General features: G+C 42.8%; 1 protein-coding gene across 10 annotated transcripts in view; it reads left to right on the forward strand.

Annotated features, from left to right (window-relative positions):
• CRADD (CASP2 and RIPK1 domain containing adaptor with death domain) overlaps positions 1 to 17,926 on the forward strand; it is a 179,556-nt gene that overhangs the window by 129,780 nt on the left and 31,850 nt on the right. The window contains exons 3-4 of one of the 10 annotated variants that reach the window (XR_003720453.2): positions 14,011 to 14,088; positions 14,462 to 14,525. The gene's annotated coding sequence lies outside the window, so the exon portion shown is untranslated. 10 annotated transcript variants of the gene reach the window in all.

Raw genomic sequence — 17,926 nt, forward strand, 5'->3', positions numbered from 1 at the left:
GCAAGAATACCTTTTATTGGTGGTGCTGTAGACTTTCAACCATACCATATCAGGAGGGACATAAAGCCTGTCAGTCCCGTGTGTAATGATCATAGATTGATGGGAGGTTTTGACATTTTCACCTTGATCTTTCCATTATAAAGTTCCTTATCAACCTTTCACATAATGGTTTAATGTTTATTGATAACTGCCAAGTTCCAGTACTTCATGAAGTGGAAGTAAAATGGTGGTTTCCTAATTCCTACATTCTTCTGCATTTATTAGCTGGTATTGATCTCTGAAGAACTTTCCCTCCTTAACTGTTTGATTGCCCTTAGATGTAGTTCTTAGGCCCTATTTTATTTTATTTTTATTTATTTTGTTGAGACTCAGTCTCACTCTGTCGCCCAGACTGGAGTACAGTGGTATGATCTCGGCTCACTGCAACCTCCATCTCCTGGGTTCAAGTGATTCTCCTGCCTCAGCCTCCTAAGTAGCAGGGATTACAAGCACCTGCCACCATGCCTGGCTAATTTTTGTATTTTTGGTAGAAATGGAGTTTCACTATGTTGGCCAGGCTGGTCTCGAACTCCTGACCTCAGGTGATCTGTCTGCCTCAGCCTCCCAAAGTGCTGGGACTACAGGCATGAGCCACAGTGCCCGGCCTTTAAAAATTTTTTATTTAAATAGTTTTGGGGATACAGGTGGTTTTTGGTTACATGGATAAGTTCTTTAGTGGTGATTTCTGAGATTTTAGTGCACCCGTCACTTGAGCAGGGTACACTGTGTCCAATATGTTGTCTTTTATACCTCACCCCCTCCCATCCTGCACAACAAGTCCCCAAAGTCCGTTACATCATTCTTATGCATCCTCATAGCTTAGCTCCCGCTTATAAGTGAGAACATAGAATATTTGGTTTTCCATTCCTGAGTTACTTCACTTAGAATAATGGCCTCCAGCTCCATCCAAGTTGCTGCAAAAGACATTATTTCATTCATTTTCATGGCTGAGTGGTATTCCATGGCATATATACACCACATTTGCTTTATTTACTCATTGGTTGGTGGGCACTTAGGCTGGTTCCATATCTTTGTAGTTGTGAATTGTGCTGCTATAGACATGCATGTGCATGTGTCTTTTTCATATGACTTCTTTTCCTTTGGATAGAAACCCAGTAGGGGGATTACTGGATTGAATGGTACTTCTACTTTTAGTTCTTTAAGGAATGTCTATATGGTTTTCCATAGTGGTTATACTAATTGACATTCCCACCAGCAGGATAAAATTGTTTCCTTTTCACCACGTCCATTCCCACATCTATTGTTTTTTGACTTTATAATTATGTATTAGGCTCTATTTTAAATCAGTGCTCCCTGAGCTTGATCTCTTGTCAGCCATCATCATATCAGTGTGAAAACAGACTAGAAGCAGGTATCTGCAGTAATGGAGATAGCATGTGTGCAAGTAGGCAGGAACTCCCCTTAGTGTCAGCTTGAGAGCAAGGAAGGGGGAGGAGAGCTATGCCTCTGAAACAATACCATTTTGCCCCCAATGCCAGTTTTATTTCAGAGATAAAATGCCATGCTTCAGAGCTATCAATAGTAATTGAGATTGATGACCTCTGGAAGCTGACAGAACACTAACTTCTGGGAGGAGACTAGAGTAGATCAGGATGATTTCTTGGTATACTCGCAGCTGTTTCCCACCATGTGTTTCCTCTTCTTTCTGATATACAGCCAGACTACATTTCCCAGTCTGCCTTGCAATTAAGGGAAACTGAGGTCTAGTCAATGGAATATAAGTAGAGAAATGTGTACCACTTCCAGGCCTGGCCCATGAAAACCTCCCATATGCTCTCTCTCCTTCATCCTCCTTTTCCCTTCAGGCTGGCTGGAGGGGAGGCAGCTCGTGGGAAAGATTTGGAAGTTGGCAGAGCCTCTATTAAGCTGGGTTCCTGAATGATGGCAAGAAAAAGGCCCACTCCTCTATCCTATTCACCTGCCAAGTATTGTTTGTGAGCAAGAAAAAAAAAATCTACTGTAGTTGAGGCCATCTTAAATACAGTTTCTCTTTTAAAGCCATTCCACGTCCACCATTTGGCATTAAGCGTCTTAAAAAAAAAAAAACTGTCGGTGCCCTGCCTTGCCAGTAAACTGTTAGCGAGTCTTAACTCGGGAGATCTGTCTCTCCTGGCATTCTGAGAAGCAGAAGTCTCAAATTACTTCTAGCTGAAATAGAAAAGAAAACAAAACAGAAACTCTTCTGTGGTAGGCAGACTAATGTCCCTCCCACCAAGATGTTCATGCCTGAGTCCTTAGAACCTGCAAATATGTTACCTTCCGTGGCAAAGGGGACTTTGCAGGTGTGATTAAGGGTACTGATCTTGAGATTGGGAGATTATTCTGGATTATCTAGATGGGCCCAACCTAATCACAAGAAAAAATTGGAAAAGGGAGGAAAAGAGTGGATCAGACGGATGCAACGGGAGGATTTGACCCACTGTTGCTGTCTTTGAAGATGGCAGCAAGGCCTTGGAGCCAAGGAATACAGTCTCTAGAAGCTGGAATAAACAAGGCAATGCAATCCCCTTAGAGCCTCCAGAAGGGAGCACAGCCATACAGATACCTTGATTTTTAACTCGGTGAGACCCAGGTCAGGCTTCTGACCCTCAGAACTGTTAAAATAGTACATTTGTACTGTTTGAAGTCATTAACATTTGTGGCCATTTGTCATGGCAGCAGTAGAAAACTAATATACCATCCCATACAAAACATTTAAATGAAAAAAAAAATACATATATCTGTAGAGCAGGCACATTTGTAGGTTCTTAATGCCTATCATCCTTATCTGGAAACTTGGGTGTTTAATGCATTTTGGCAAGAGTGATGTCAATGAGGATGTTCCTTGGTAGCTTAAATATATCCAGGCTATTGCAGTGATGCCTGACATTGAAGGGAAAATGTACACATTTAGTCAGTTGCATGTATGATTTCAAATATCTGGATTTTGGAATTGTGTAACTACGTATATACCAGCTACATCTGAGGGGAAATTTTCAGTTTTCATCCAGATGCTCCGGTAAGTGCTGACATACCCAGACTATGAGAGATTTAGATGGAACTAAAGAAGTCCCCAAGTCTCAGGAGAACAATGAAATGTAGCCCAGGGTATCTGCTGGAGTTACGGTATACTCATCAGAATGAGCTGCCGAACACTGTGGTCAGGCCCTTGACTAGTGACACCATTAAGATTTTGTTTCCTCCTAAATCACCACCCCTCCTCTACTGCTGAAATGTGGCTGTTTCATCTCTCCATTAGAGTCCTTCCAATTTACACCAAGCAAAACAGTTGGAAAATAAAACCTCATGGCCAGGCAGTGGGTAGGGGTGAGAGGGAGGAGGAAAGGATGTAAACACTTAATTCAGAATCCAACATTGGATGAAAGACTCCTCGATTCAGACCTCATCCCAGTTTGCCCATGGACTCAGTGTCTGACCTTGCATTACCCTCCCTGATCCTTAACTTCCCAGAACTCTTGACAGATGATTAATAATACCTGCTATACAAAGGTGGTGAGAAGTTATAAATGGTAGTTAAGGATGATGAGTAAGCCGAGTATAATAGCTACTGCTTTCAAGATTTCTCAGAATCCATTAGAGTTTCTTTTGTTTTAATGACTGTGATGAGTTCAGTAAGTCATTTCGGAGTTAGGCATCACTTATCTTTGTGTACTGAATATTCTTAAAGCCACAGTTATTTCCTTGCTGTGGTTATAAAGCAATTCTGAAGACCAAATCATGTTGCCTTTCTACATACCCATTGAAGTTTCTCTCTCTTACTCTACGTGGAAATCCTGTAATACAAATTTCAGCCTTACACTGAGAAAATATATATTTCTGAGTCTTTTTTTCTTAATATATATGTGATACAACTCTAAAGTAAGAATAAATGGAAAATCATTAGAAGTATAGAAATTACTTTGAAAGGGTATATACAGTCTAATTCATTTATTTATATTTTAGAAATTTGAATGAATTATTTTAATAAATTTATATAAAAGATTTGACATTACTGTATACTCAATTTTTCTTTTTATTTTTTTGAGCCAGTCCTCAGAGCCTGTTTGCTCAACTGCCCTTTTTCCCTGCCCAGTACATCGAGCTGTTCAGTGAAAAAGAACACAGTGTTTTGTGTATATAAATAAATAAATAAAAATAAAAATAAACAGCTAACTAGGAAACCCTCCTTCTCCTTCCCCAACAAGTTGCCCGAAGAAATATGTATTAGCAAGACTGCTGGAAATTCACATTTGTTACGTGAAATTAGGACATTAAAAACGTATCCCACTGCTTAGTGCCCAGACCTTGTACCCCACACAGCAGCCTGCTTGTCGGCCATGGAACAATGTGTAGCAAATGCCTTGGTGATGACATGTCTGTCAGAGGGAAAGAAGGAGGGCATGGATTATCATAATGCAGCATAGACCTCATTTCCTTCTGAAATTACCCAGAGATGCTTGGCTGGGCCAAGTACAGCAACTCCCTGAAGGGGGCAGTAATTTCTCAGGCCTGTTGAAGGAAAGAAGAACAACATGTGTGTGAGTTGCTATGTCTTTAGACGTTGGCAGTGGCAGCAGGCTGGTAATGAGCAGGTTAGGTATTTCAAAATGTTTCTTTGCCTCAGGAAATTTAACAGGTATACCTGTTTTCTTTCAGTGGCTAAAAATGTCCGTTGCCATCAGCCAGGTGTAGTTGGCCTTTTTAAAAAACAAGAGAAGTGGCCGGGTGCAATGGGTCACACCTGTAATCCCAGCACTTTGGGAGGCTAAGCTGGGTGGATCACAAGGTCAGAAGTTCAAGACCAGCCTGTCCAATATGGTGAAACCTGTCTCTACTAAAAATACAAAAAATTAGCTGGGCATGGTGGTGCATGCCTGTAGTTCCAGCTGCTCAGGAGGCTGAGGCAGGAGAATCACTTGAACCCAAGAGGCAGAGGTTGCAGTGAGCCGAGATTGTGCCACTGTACTCTGGCCTGGGCAACAGAGTGAGAGTCTGTCTCAAAAAAAAAAAAAAAAAAAGAGGAGGACTGAGCATGTGGTCTTTGTTCTTCTGGTAGCTTGAACACTAACAAAGTGTTCTCTACCCACTTAAGCTTCTCATCTGCACATCAGTGGTCTTCAAACTTTTTTTGCTATATACCATTGAAAGAATGTTTTAAAAACTATGTACCATCTCACTTTTTAAATTTGACATCTAAACGTTTCCTTCATTTTAAAAATGAGTAGAAGACATTACATATTTCATAAGGTAAAGACTGATTGTGTGTGGAATAAATATTTTGTGACATGATTTGATAAACTAGGTTTTAATGACCTTATTGAATAACATGTTAAATCAGAAGGAAATCAATAAAAAGCTTATATGTAGACTTTATCCAGCACATCTTAAAAGATCTGATGATTTCAGAACTACCCAGGACTGTAATCCCAGCTACTCAGAACTACCCAGGACTGGCCAACCCTACTCTTACAGACTTGTTTGCAGGACAGGGAGAGAAAGAAAGCGCCAAGGCTTCCCCTAACCAGTATTTGGAATCATTTAGGGCAGCACACCATATTAAGATTTGAGATATGAGTGGTGTGACTTTCTTTTGTAGAGTGGGAGAAAGAATATTGTTGATGCCCAAAGGCTCTCAGGCAGTTTCAGAAATTAGTACATACGGAAACTGAGGATGTAGAAACCCATTTTTATGAAACTACCCCTGCTCTAGTACCTTTGGGAAGTCCATTTGAAGACTGCTGGAATAGATCATGGACTCAATAAATACCTTTTCATAGGAGCACAGAGGGATGGACAAGGCAGACTGAACGAGAGAATATGAAGGCTACCCATGTCAGGTATGTGGAGGGTGCACCGAGGCTCATTCTAGGTGCAGGCAGTTACCTCCAACAGAAGAGGTGGAGGAGCTTCCCCCAAAGTAGCAAGCTCAGATTACTCATACCTCAGCCCCCTTAATTCTCTCAAGCTGCTGGATCAAGAACCAGGCAGCCAGCCCTCCAGCTGATGCCCAAAGACATTTATTATCTACCATGTGCCAGGCACTGTCCTAGGTACCAGAGACACCCTGGTAATCAAGACAAAGTTCCACATTTGTAAAGTTGGGGATCAAGGAGGTAGAGAGACAGAGGAAATAAGCAAATCTCTGAGACTCTATAAGAGGTAGAGATAAATGCTATGATGCAGATCACCTGAGTGACATGACCGGAATGGCACCTCCAGCTTGGCTGGTCAGAAGTGGCTTCTCAAAGGAAGTAGCAGCTAAGCTGAGACCTAAAGCCATCTGCATAAAAACCAGTGAGTACATCCATCAGTTGGCAAGTATTTATTGGGTGCCTGCTATGTGCTAAGCACTGTTTAGGTACTTGGATTACGTTGGAAAACAGGTCGGGGAGCTTACATTCTAACTGAGTGAGAAGGGGGGCTGACAGATAATAAGCATTGTAAGTAAGTAAATTACCTGGTATGTTAGAAGATGGTAAGTGTTATGCAAAAAAAAAAAAAAAGGTATAGAGCAGGCTAAGGAAGAGAGGTAGTCTGGGGGTAGTGTGTGATTTTAATTAGGGTGGGTGGGGAGGGCCCCATTCAGTGGGTGTCCTGGGAGTGAAGACTTGAATGAGGTGGAGGAGTGAGCTGTATAGAAGGAGCTGTGCGAGGGGAGAGCTCAGGCTTTTGCTGTAGTTCTCCCTCACACAACCTGTTCTCATGCTTCTAATAAAGACATACCTGAGACTGGCTAATTTATAAAGGAGAGGTTTAAATGACTCACAGTTCCACATGGCTGGCGAGGCCTCACAACCATGGCAGAAGGCGAATGAGGAACAAAGTCATGTTTTAAATGCTGGCAGGCAAGGAGAGCCTATGCAGGGGAACTCCCATTTATAAAACCATCAGATCTCGCGAGACTTATTCACTACCATAAGAACAGTATAGGGGAAACTGCCCCCATGATGCAGTGATCTCCACCTGGCCCCACCCTTGACATGTGAGGATTATTACAACTCAAGGTGAGATTTGGGTAGAGACATAGCAACACCATATCAGTTCTCATTTTATTATCCCTGAGAAGAACATCCAACTCCCCTTTACTGCAGCACTGTGCCCACCTGGTTTCTCAAGGAAGCCAATGAGACTAGCAGACATTGTCAGGTCACAGTATTTTGGAGTGCTCTGCGATGCATCTTGTCAGTCCAGCTCTTTGTGGCTTCAGTTGATACATTTCAGTCTCCAGTCACCTCTTGAGTGAGCCAGTGCCGTTGAGTAGCTGCCTGCACTGAGTACTGCATTGCTTGCCCAGGTCACCTCTGAAGATCCCCTGCCTTCCTCAGACTGATCGTGTTCCTACGAGGTCGAGGAAAGTAGACCATAGTGGCTCATCTCAAGCATAGAATCTTTGTGAAGCCTTCTTTTTATTATAAACATTTTTGTGAAATTTGACTTCTTTTTTTCTTTCTTTTGAGACAGAGTTTCACTCTTGTTGCTCAGGCTGGAGTGCAATGGTGCCATCTTGGCTCACTTCAGCCTCCTTCTCCCAGGTTCAAGTGATACTCCTGTCTTAGCCTTCTGAGTAGCTGGGATTACGGGCATGCACCACCACACCCAGCTAATTTTGTATTTTTAGTGGAGATGGGGTTTCACCATGTTGACCAGGCTGGTCTCAAACTCCTGACCTCAGGTGATCCACCTGCCTTGCTCTCCCAAAGTGCTGGAATTGCAGGTGTGAGCCACCGTGCCCAGCCTGAATTTTGATTTCTATTCATAATATATTCGTATGTGTTTTAATATAAAATGTTTATCATTTAAACGGACTCTTCAGGAAAATACACCAGGTTTATTCTTTTGCTGTGCATATACTTGTGCTCTGAGAGTAGTTCTGTCTCAGTTTGAGGAACATGGGTGTTCTGGAAGAAATCCTGGATTGGGGGTAGAGATATGAGGTTCTGGCCCCATCTTTGCCATAAATTAACTGTGTGACCTTGAGCAGACCATTTAAATCCATTGGTCTCCGTTTTCTTTCATGTGAATTGGATGGCAGTGACTGATCACATTAGATCACAAAATCCCTTCCTTCTGTCATGCTATAATGACATAGAGTCTTGAATGCCAAGCCCATGCCTCCCCAGTGCCTGAGTGGTTGTGCTTCCTAGACGCCAGGGTCCAGTGTGTGCCAGTATGGCCTTACCCTCTTTACTGCCTCATAGTCACAGTAAGGACTTTTCTTTATAATTGAATGAACATAGAATGAATGGGCATCTTGGCATAGCTGGTTTACACACTATTCTTGTTTCCCTTTTCTACATATATGAAAATGTGAACTAAATCCATAGCCCTCCCTTGGTGGATAAAGACATAGGCATAATAGTTCCACGAATTTAGCATAATTGTTCCACGAATTTAGCCTCTTTTCGTATTCAACAGTCTCATCCCTTCCCCTCAACTTGTGTTCTCCTTGATAGAAATCTAACCACTTCTACAAGTGGCAGCTGAAGAATTAGTCTTATATAACCTTCTTGCTCAACAACTGAAAAGTTGTACAAACCTTTTAAAGAATTTACCATCAGCAAGGGCTGTGCTTCTAGGCTTGTCCAAATTGCTGTTAAGTACACTCTCTAAATTAACCAGACCATATTAACCCTGAAAACAAGCCTCACTCCTTTTCTTAAGCTGTGTCTCAAGGCTGTACCAAATTGTACTTTCACTTGAAGTAGGACTTTCTGTGCCCTGTTTGAAAGCTGGCATGACTAATGTAGCTGGAATTGCTGACGAGAGAAGAGAGGAAGAGAAAGAACCGATCTGACTTAAGAATAGGGAATATTGGCTGGGTGCGGTGGCTCACGCCTGTAATCCCAACACTTTGGGAGGCCGAGGCAGGCAGATCACCTGAGGTCGGGAGTTCGAGACCAGCCTGACCAACATGGAGAAACCCTGTCTCTACTAAAAATACAAAAAAATTAGCCAGGCATGGTGGCGCATGCCTGTAATCTCGGCTACTCAGGAGGCTGAGGCAGGAGAATCCCTTGAAAACGGGAGCGGAGGTTGCGGTGAGCCAAGATTGCGCCATTGCACTCCAGCCTGGGCAACAATAGTGAAACTCAGTCTAAAAAAAAAAGAATAGGGAATTTCACTAGGCCCTTTGCAGAATACAGTATGGCTGATGTGTGTATTATGACATAGTAAATTTTACTCCCAGCCTCCAGATTGTGAAATGGGCTCCATGTCATGCCTCAAAGCCCTACTAAGTCATTGCTAGAGCTAAGCCTCAAACCCAGCCCCAACAGTAGGCTCAAGCTGGCCTTCCCTCCCAGCACTATCACTGGCTGTCTTTCAACCTATGCTGTACATTGTGACAATCAGTTAACTGAGGTACAAGTGTATTTGGATTTATGCCAGACTGAGAATGAGAAATATTCAGATCACACCTGGAAAATGCAATGCAAAACTCCCTTGTCTTGAGCTAAAAATCTGGAAGCATTTTCAAGTGACTAAGTCTCTTAGTTTATAGGTATGAGCCTGTGATAAGTTATCTTTAGTTGTTTCTGGCTTAAGGGGATGTCAGTGACTTTTTCCCTTAGCCCCCCTCCTGGAACAGCCCGCTGCTGGTGGTCTAGTTTTTTGAAAGAAGCCCTGACTTCTGAAACCTCATGCTGGGGCTTTGGGTTAGTGTTTGCATTACTGAGGGTGGTTTCATGGCATGATAATGCAAAGTTTAATAAGAGCAGGCTGTCTTTGCCTACAGCTAGAGCTGCACTGAGGCATGACTACTTCTAGTGCTTGCTCTGTGCCAGATTTACAGTGCCTTACAGCCGGAACTGGGGCAGAGAAGGAAAGGAAGAATGACTCTGGTTCAGGGGAAGAAGTAAAGTTTCAAGGCTGTGTGATAGGACATTTCCCTGATGCTTGGCTTTAGACTCTGGATGGGGACGTTAATACATTGAGCAGAGGCTGGCCACCTATACTGGTGCCACTGAAGGACTCTGCCCTGGCTCAGTGCTGGGTTTGCTTGGTGATGCAGTGTAGTGTAGCAGGACGATCACTAGCTTTAAAGCCAGATCCACCCAAATTTGAATCCCAGCATTAGTCCTCACTCTGCTTTGAGACTTCGGGCAAGTTATTTAATCTCTTGAAATCTCAGTTTGTTCATCCGAGTAACAGGTGGTAAAATACATACATTGAAAGGCTGCTAAAAGATGAAGCAATGAGAAGGCAAAATGGTACAGCCACTTTGGGAGACAGTTTGGCAGTTTCTTATACAACTAAACATACTCTTACCATATGATCCAGCAATCCATCTCCTTGGTATTTACCCAAAGGAATTGAAAACTTATGTCCACACAAAAACCTGCACACACGAATGTTTGTAGCAGCTTTATTCATAATTGCCAAAACTGGGAAGCAACCAAGATGCCCTTCAGTAACTAAGTGGATAAACTGTGGTACGTCCATCTGTATCTTTTATTCAGTGATAAAAGAAATGAGCTATCAAGCCATGAAAAGACATGGAGGAACATTAAATACATATTGATAAGTGAAAGAAGCCAGTCCAAAAGGCAGTATACTGTATGACATCCGGAAAAGGCAAAACTATATGACATCTATGTATCAGTGAAATAAGCCAGTCCAAAAGGCGGTATACTGTGTGACATCTGGAAAAGGCAAAACTATAGCAAGAGTAAAAAACATCAGTGATTGCCAAGCATTCAGGGAAGGGAGTAAGGGATGAGTTGATGAAGCATAGGGGACTTTTAGGGCAGTGAAACTGTTCTATAGTGTCTAGAATACTGTATTACTATATCAGTCATAGAATGATACTAGAGAACATACTGTAATGATGGACACATGACATTGTGTATTTGACAAAACCCTTCTTTGTGTTGTACACAGAGAAGGAACCCTAATGTCAACTATGGACTTTAGTTAATAAGTCTTCTAAAAAGCTTAAACAAGGCAATGTATATAAACTAACCAACTAACTGGCATAAATAAATAGTGGACTTCAAAAAAAATTCATAATCCTAGCACTTTGGGAGGCCGAGGTAGGTGGATCACCTGAGGTCAGGAGTTCAAGACCAGCCTGGCCAACTTGGCAAAACCCCATTTCTACTAAAAAAATACCAAAAAAAAAAAAAAGTATATTCTAAGTTCCAGGAATGTCATTTAGACATAGTTTCTGTTGAGGCTAGATGTATCAATTTTCATTAAAGGTGGTATTATTATTTAAAAATCCAGCTGGTTACTAAATGAGAATTAGCTACCCTTTATAACCAGGGATTGTTTCAAAGAAATGTAGTATTTCCTCCCCTGTGGCCTATCTTGTGCAAAGTTAGTAATAGTTTGTTGCCAAATCCAAGGAAAGCAAACTCTGGCTCAGTCATAAGTTTTATTTTTCTCACCATGATTTACAATTGGTATAAAATTTAGGTCTGGACTTGGTTAGTTATAATGCAATCACAATATACTGCATCTTGAGTTGATTTTGTCATATCCTGTATTGTTATGTAAAATGCTAACTTTAATGGAGAATTGCTCCAATAGAATATCCTTATTTGTCCTGCATGAAGTTTCTCATCTTTCATATCAATTTTTTGTGTGGTTCAAATTAGTGTGGGAAGAAAAGGCAGGAAATATAAATTTAAGTGACATGTGTTATATCATAAAAGAATTGTATCACAAAGCATTAGGACAATGCACAGAAAACTTTGCCAATAGCTGATAGAGCAGAAGCGATGGTATAATTAAATAAGAACTAACACCTATTTTGTAACTGGAAATTGCATTGTCAGAGTCCCTTTCCTTTTATCACTAGATGCTAAGAATCTAGCCATGTAAAAACTCCCAAAACATCCAAATTCAAAAAAACTGAAATCTAACATGGTAATGCAGTTGTCAAGAACATACAATAGTCTTTGGGCTTTTACAAAGCACTGAAAACTAAATGTTGCTTTTGTGTCCTTATCTTCCACAACTTCTTTCTTGGCAGCTTTTCTTGGCTCACTTCAGACACACAGAATCAAGTAATCAGGGAAAGTTGGGACAGAAACTTCCTTTCTCTTTCCATGACCTTTTCTTCTTCCTTTACGGATCTTTTCTCCTATGCTTTCTCTCACATTCACATTATGTGTGTCAGTTGGAGAAATCTTGATGCCCAGTTTCGTTTGTTTCTTCTGTCCCACCTGTAACTATTTTAGGTTGAGTTCCCTGGCTCGTGTATCAGTGTAGATGACAAATTATCTCAAAGCCCAGAGGGCCTCAATGGTCCAAGTCCCAGCAACAAGGGACACCTGCTGGCATGACATGGGCTTGACCTGGGTTCTGTGGACATTAAGGCACCCCTGTCCTGAGTGGGGGTGTGGAACTGAGCTAGGAGAGGGGGGAGGATGAGCTTAGAGCTGCCGAGGAAACAGAAAGAGTCTATAGGCTTTTAAAAAAAGAAAGAAAGAAGAAAAAAAGATGTTCCTGGGGACTCTGAGAACAGTTAAGAGTCCAGGGCCAGCCAGAATCACCCTTTCCCCCAGCTACCGAGAGAGCCACAGGACAGAAATTGACTTGGAGCCAAAGGATATTGCTCCTAGACCAAAAGCCCAAATTAAGGGGTATAGGCAGTTAAGGGCAAGTGAGGGCAGTAGAGATGGTTGTCAGAGTCCAGTGGCCATGAGAGGTTTCTCAGCTGCCTTCCGATTCTCTGCTGGGGCAGTGCCAGCCATAAAGTACAAGCCATGCTTTGGTGTGGGCTGTAGACATATTGTTGTCCCATAACTACTGTCATTCAAACAGGATCTAGTTTCTTGGCATGAGTAAATTGTTCCCGCTGAATACGCACACTGTGTCTGCTATGGGGCAAGGCAAAGCGAATCCTCCAAGGAACTGAATGGATTTTTCATTCCGAGATAAGCAGTTTTTTTTGTGGGGGCGGGGGAGATGGAGAGGAGCCAGCTTCACTCTCTGTTCATGCGAGTTTTGAATGAAACGAGTAAAGTTCATGTTCCCCCCAGAGTACACAAGGTTCAAGTGGGATTACTCAGTGGGAATCCAGCCCAATTGTAATTTAACTTGTTCGAGGGATCTAAATATTTAATCTGCCTCCATCACGAATCCTAGAATCCTATGTAAGCAGCAAAGGCCGAGGCTCTGAGAGTAAACACCGCAGTCAGAGTCAGAAGTGTTGCAACTGGCACAACTGCTGCCGTGATGTCCTCCAAACTTTGGAGAGTGCCAGAGGAAGCAAGCCTGAGAGCACGGAACTGGCAGTCACGAAGCCTGTGTTCTCCAGCTTCGTCTGCCACCAACTCTCTGAGCCTCCAGGCCTCCTTTGTCAAGTAAGGACACAAGCAAAGCATCTCAGAAGACAAGTCATTTTCATAACTGGAAGTGTAACAGAGCCAACAGGGATGTATGAAACCAGCCACATAAATTGTGAAACCTACGTGATCATGTGTATGTACAATGTTTTCTTAAAAAAACATTACCATTCCTAGATCTAATATCTGTGCCCCACATTTTGCTCAAATTATGCAGTGTTTGAAAGAGATTCTCTACAGAGGTTGAAATCACCCCCTCGGGTGCTGGTAGCAATCTGTGAGGGTAGCTCTTTAGATGTCACAATGATTGGGGATGGGGTGCTGGTGACATTGGATGGGCGGGCACAGAACTGCTAAACAATGCTCTGGGCAATCCCACAAAGCAAGCACCTGGCCATATCCGGCCTGATTTTCATGTCCTGCCAGACATTCAAGGAATCCAACTATGTTTTCTATGTAAACATATAGTATTTTTCATGTCTGAAAATATGCACTGAATTTTCCAGGAGTATGTATAAGTAGAGGTAAGATTGTACTTTATTTTGCTCAGAACTTTACCAAGAGTTATTAATAATCTCCAGAAAATCAAATTATAGCAAACACTAATGATGTTTGAGTCACTAAGCAACACACCTATATCTGTCTGCATTGTGATATCACATTCGTGGTTATTCTACAGGTCCAAGAATCTGAGCCTCCCTTGTTCTTTAGAGCAATCAAGCAGAGTATCCACATACTGAAATATACAACATTTTATGTAAGCTATTTTCATTTCTTCTTTGTATTATAGTTTTCACGTTATATTAATTTAAAAACATGGGCAGGTAGTATGATCTATGGATTTTATACCGGATTAGTAGAGTACTATAAAATGTTTGTTATAAAAAGTGTGTTTTATATTGGGTTGAAAACCACGGGGCCAGGTAATCCTAAAGTCTCTTAGCTTTTAAATTTTGTGAGCCTGTGAGATTATTTAGCCAAATGTCTTCATTTTTATTGGTGAGTAAACTGAAGCCCGTTAAATCTTTCATGCATTGTATTACATTCAGAAATTGCTGTGATCATTGGGAGGGGGGAATGAAACCACCCACCAAAAGATTTTGATTTTAGTTTATTCTCTCCTTTTCCAGGGTTACAAAGGACCAGGAATAGCTAGTTAGCTTGCCCTGGTGTCGCTGCTCGCTCCTGTGAAGAGTAAGGAGAAACCATGAGGACAGTAGGGGTAATGGCGAAGCAGAAGGAACACAGAAGGCTGATTCTAGAGTAGGGCTGTCTAACAGAAATACCATGCAAGCCACAAATTGGAGCCACATATGTGTTTTACATTTGGAAGTAGCTACATTTTAAAAAGTAAAAAGAATAGGTAACATTAATTTGAATGATGTATTTTATTTAACCCGGTATATTCAAAGTATTATTATTTCAACATGAAAGGAATAGATTATTATTTTTTAAAGGCTTGAATTTTATTTATTTATTTACTTATTTACTATTTTTTGAGATGGAGTCTTGCTCTGTCACCCAGGCTGGAGTGCAGTGGTGTGATCTCAGCTCACTGCAACCTCTGCCTCCTGGGTTCAAGGGATTCTCCTGCCTCAGCCTCCCAAGTAGCTGGGATTATAGGTGTGTGCCATAATGCCTAGCTAATTTTTTTTTTTTTTTTGTATTTTTGGCAGAGACAGGGTTTTACCATGTTGGTCAAGCTGGTCTCGAACTCCTGACCTGAAGTGATCTGCCTGCCTCAGCCTCCCAAAGTGCTGGGATTACAGGCATGAGCCACCATACCCTGCCAGAAAACAATTAATGAGATATTTTATGCTTCTTTTATACTAAGCCTTCAAAATCTGGTGAGCACTTCACATTTAGAGCACACTTCAATTAGGACACAGGCCATTTCAAGTGCTCAGTAGCCACACGTGTCTAGTGGCTGCCATATTGAGTAGTGTGGCTCTAGTGCGATGGCTTTCAGCAGTTCCTCTGCTTCTACCCAGTTCACCTGTCTAGGCAGGAGACTTCCCATCCCTGTAGAATGACAATGGATGGGGAATGGGGGTGCAGCAGGTGGAGTTTACCATCACCTACTCCCTGCCCTGGTCTGTGCACTAGGGTCACAGGCTTTAAACAAGACTTACTTGCAAGGCTATGTGACATAGCAGGGTTCAAACCTTGGCAGAGAGGACTAGTGATTTGAAATGAGAGGTCTGGATTTGGAGAAGTGGTTGCTTGCTAGGAATTAGAGGGCTTAGTCCTATAGAACTTTACTGAATAATTTTACAAATATGCTATTTTTAAAGTAATTCATTTTTTTCTCATTGTATCTTAATCTCGTTTGGCTCATTCATGGTATACAAATATAAAAGGTATTAGACCAGGTGATTGTTCAAGTCTCTCCTTGTCGCTGTCACTGTCTCCTAATTTGGAAGGAGGTCCACCAGAGACTCAGATCTGGTCCTTCCAGAGACTGTGACTTCTGGCCAGGTCTCTCCTCAGGTGGCTCTGAAGTATTTGAAATGTGTTTTCAATGGCCAAGAGCTGTCTATGTTCGGCTGTGTCAGTGCTTGTTGTTGCGGAGTCGGGGTCGGGACAGGGAACGTGGAGCTTAGCCAGGCAAAGTGCTTTACATCTATGACCCTGTTGAATCAGTGGAACAACCATTTGAGGTCGATGCTGTCATTATCCTCATTTTCCACAAAAGGAAACAGAGGCAGCAGAGGTTAAGCAACTCCTCCAAGGTGGCAGTGGCTGTTGCCATTTCATTCTTTATGGTTGGCGGGCTGAATTTTCTTTCTTGGTGGAAACCTGCCTGCCCCTTCTTAGTCATCCTTCTTTTCCTCTTTTTCATAACATCTCTTCCCTTTTCTTCCTCTACTCCTCGACCACAAACATGCATCAGATGAGGAGCACCTCATCATAAAGCAGGTTGGGGGCTTCAGATCCAGTCTCGGTAGCCCTTAGATTTCTCAATTGGTTTTCCATTTGATGGCTGACATTCCTTCTTCAGGAAGCCCGGGCTGGGAATGCGTGACTCTCTCCTCTCACTCGGTCATTCTACAGCCAATCAGGGATCCGGTTGGCCTTCCTTCTCTTGGGGACCCAGAATATGGGAGCTGTTGCTACTACTGTTGCAACCTTAGCCTGTCATAGGAAGGAAAGCTGCTTTCCAAGACCAGAGGAAGGCTGCTGGCCATGCTGCAGTACCTTGTGGATGGGCAGGGCCCCACCAGGGTCCCCCTCTCCGGGTCTGGTCCTCAGCTTCACAAACCAAGGGATTCCTGGACCCAGAGCAGATCAGGCTCAGAAAAGACATGGGAGAAACAGATTCATGAACTGGTGTATAAATCAGAACACCTGTTTATTAATGAGTTAAGAGAAAAATTCCTCCTACAAGGACACGAACATGCACGCTTGCAGGTCAGCCTATTTTTCTCTCTATAGAAAACCTTGTGTGAAGAGCCAGACTATTATCTGAAGGTTATTTAATGCACTTGGAAACAGAGCTAGGAGAGTTAGATTATTGCTGAAAATCTAAATATTTATATTTGAAGAAGATGTGATACAAAAAGGGACCTAGTGAAAAGGCGGCCTCTCCTTCACAACTCCCCACTCCCCACTCCCTAGCCCCTTCCCAGGGGTAACCCTTAGGACCAATGTCTTCAGTAAGTTCAGTTGCCTGAGGCCTCCATTTCCTGGGCAGGGATGGAGCTGCTGTGCAGGCCAGGTGACACGTGTCTTCTGGGCTCCCTTCCTAGACAGGTTTTGTCTTGAGATATTAGCGAATGAGAGATGGGGAGGAACGTAAGCCATGGGAGTGATAGAGGCCAGTTGGCAGAGGAAGCATGCAGGGGTTTATGAGTTAGAAATATCTGCAGAGGGGCATGGGGCGGGGCGAGGAGTGACCCAGTGGCAGCCAAAAGGAGTGTCCCCAAACCCCTGGCAGGGAGCAGACAGTGGCTGTTCTCTGACACTTCTCAGCCCCTAAGGAACAGGATAGGAAGGAAAACCACAGGGTGAGAGAACTGGGGAGACTCTGTCCCTGAAAAATCCTCCCAAAGAGACAGAGCACGATCCAAAACCTGGTGAGAGGCGGCCTGGCCCCACAGCAGCCGTGCCATAACATAGGTCAGTCCTGTCATAGAGTGCAACCAGGTAAGCTGCCTTCCAGCTTCAGTGCCGTGATCTAGAGACCGTGCTGGCGAAGATCTGCAGCAAGAGGGAACAATTAGCCAATTCATTGTGTTGACATTTCTAGCTACAAGTGCAGTATTTTACAAAATAAGACCTTTTCCCTTAATTAAGGTTGTGACAGATAAAAGTATATTCCCAGCTGACTCATGTCACCCATGTGGGCAGGCCTATTATCCCTACTTGGCCTGCCCTGTCCGCCTACGAGGGCTTGCTCTGTGTGCGTACTCTTGGCAGCTTTTTAAAGGATTCAGAAGGCATAAACACAGGACCCGGTTCCTGCCCTTCATCCAGAAGAGAAGACTCATTCATACGCAAGGTCCAAGCCAGCAAACTTTAGTTGCTCAAGAGCAGGAAAATAAGGCTTATGAAGGAGGGGAACATCTAGAAACCAGCTCAAGCGAGGAGCAGGG

Source organism: Macaca mulatta, chromosome 11, assembly GCF_049350105.2.
Source record: "Macaca mulatta isolate MMU2019108-1 chromosome 11, T2T-MMU8v2.0, whole genome shotgun sequence".
Classification (NCBI taxonomy): domain Eukaryota; kingdom Metazoa; phylum Chordata; class Mammalia; order Primates; family Cercopithecidae; genus Macaca; species Macaca mulatta.